Genomic DNA, 2,356 nt, shown 5'->3' with positions numbered 1-2,356 from the left:
GAAATTTGTTGACTCTGTTTTTCTTGATTTTTTAAATTCTTTTTTTTTTTTTTTTAAAGATTTATTTGAGAGAGAGAAAGACAAAATATGAGCAGGGGGAGGGGCAAAGGAAGAGAGAGAAGCAGACTCCCCACTGAGCATGATTCCAAGACCCTGAGATCATGACCTGAGCCAAAGTCCAATGCTTAACCCACCGAACCACCTAGGTGCCCTTCTTGTTTTTATTTTTTGTTGTACTAATTTTGTGTTTTGGTTTGGTTTTGGCCAGTAAATGATTTCCCATTGCTGGCAGGAGAGGCCGGAAATTTTGTTTTATGATCTAATCATTAAGCCAAGTTATTTCCCATCATTGGCAATGCTGGTTTGTAATCTGACTTCAAAGTCTTAAATTTGATGAACTCTGTAAATGCATTCATGGTTTATAGAGATCTTGTCTCTGTTGGGTGAAAGATGACAGAGAATCTTGTTTGTTTGACCTTTTTGTGTATTTTTCTAGTTTGAGCTCAAATCAGTTACTAATTTCACGGCCACAAGAGTGGTTATCTAGACTGGGGAATTTTATATTTCTGTTTATGCTGACTCACGGCTGAAATTTTAGTCGAAGTTATAAACTTTCCCGTATGTCTGCATGTGTACATGTCTGTAATTTTGAAAGGTCTTTACTTTTCATTGTGTGAATATATAATAGTTTCTTACTTCTTTATGGTAGTACCGGATTAGACCATAATATCTCTTAAAGGAACTCCATTCTGATTGGTTTAGAGATTAACAGGTGGTTGTCTAAATACAACTAAATTCCTGGAAATTAAAGAAATTGAACTTCTAATACTTGGTTCTAAAAAACATGTATGTTTACAGAAACTGACTTGAAACATTTAAAAATTTTAAGTTCATACACAATTGAGGTAAATCTTTGGCATATGAGACTAAACTAATCTAAACCTTCGGCATATGAGACTATTTTAGAATAGTTTTATTTAAGAAAAATCCATGCTTTTTTTGTGGTGTTAAGTACAAATATATATTCATTTTACATGGGTATATTCTTTTTGAATTTAGATTGAGGTTTACTAATTGAATACCAAGCATTACTTTTACTTAATGTTTAAAATTATTGAAAACTTCAGTGATATAGAGAAAAATGAAGTGTCTGGCCATTGCTTATCCATAGAATCACTGCCTAAACCATATATGGACAAAATCGGCTCTGTGAGAACTTTAAAAAACAGTTTAAGAGACTGTGGTGTACCCACTCCCTGGGGGACCTTATGCGTGGCAGCCCTGTGGCTGCTTCTTTCACACTTTAGTTGGGAGCTGCGCGCCGGGCTCAGTTACTGGAGAGCTGGCCGAGTGCCTTCGCCTCCCGCATGCCCGCACACATGCAGGCATGCGGGCCGGGGCTCCGGGGATTCTTGAGGGGGACACCCGGACTCACTGTGGAGAGGAGAGGAAGGAGGAAGAGAAAAGGCGAGGAGGAAGGGAACAGGGCGGGGGTGGGGGGTTTGAGGCTTGCCACGTTCAGCCCCCACCGCGAGTGCCCAAGGTGTGCACATCTTGACCCACTCAGCAGGAAGGTAGAGTTTCTTTGTGTTTAAAGAAACAAAAATGTCCCTGTGTCTGTAGAGATGATTTGCAGTTCAGCCGGACTGAAGCTGACTGAATGAGACTATGGGCTGTGCCTCTGCCAAGCATGTTGCCACTGTTCAAAGTGAAGAGGAAGCCCAGAAAGGGAAGAACTACCAGAACTGAGATGTGTTTGGCGACGAGTATAGGATCAAACGGTGGAAGAAGTCAGGTACATGAAAAATGTGGCAGAGGAGGAGCAGAAAATAGCACCAGGAACCAAGAAAACTTGGAAAAAAGTGCTGTTTCTGACGTTAAGACTTAAAACTAATGAAGAGATTCCAGGATTAGTTCATCAGCTTAGAGCAAACGTGCACATCTCTGAAAGCCAACAAGAATTCTTCAGAATGCTGGATGAAAAAATTGAAAAACGTCGAGATTACTGTTCTGAAGAAGAGGATATCACATAGCACCCATTCTACCACTGAAACCAGGAGCTACTACTGTGTAAATAGATTACACCCCAGTTGAAATCTTTGCAAAGGTCAGTTCTTTTCAACGAACAGCACTATAGCAAAAGAAGATTGTTCCATATCATATGCCCCATTAAACTGCAGTGTTTCTTAATGAACTTGCAAACGAATATTGCTAAAAACAAACACACACACAAAAAAATGTATCGAACTTTGTTGCTGCTAGTTAAAACTTGTTGCTGGGGCGCCTGGGTGGCGCAGTCGTTAAGCGTCTGCCTTTGGCTCAGGGCGTGATCTCAGAGTCCTGGGATTGAGCCCCA

At 40.4% G+C, this 2,356-nt stretch overlaps 1 pseudogene; it reads left to right on the top strand.

Moving 5' to 3' along the window:
* Positions 1-1,668: 1,668 nt before the first annotated feature.
* Positions 1,669-2,140, top strand: LOC103668199 (annotated as a pseudogene).
* Positions 2,141-2,356: the final 216 nt, after the last annotated feature.

Source organism: Ursus maritimus (assembly GCF_017311325.1).
Source record: "Ursus maritimus isolate PB19 chromosome X unlocalized genomic scaffold, ASM1731132v1 scaffold_X1, whole genome shotgun sequence".
Classification (NCBI taxonomy): domain Eukaryota; kingdom Metazoa; phylum Chordata; class Mammalia; order Carnivora; family Ursidae; genus Ursus; species Ursus maritimus.
This window is presented reverse-complemented; position numbering and strand designations above follow the sequence as displayed.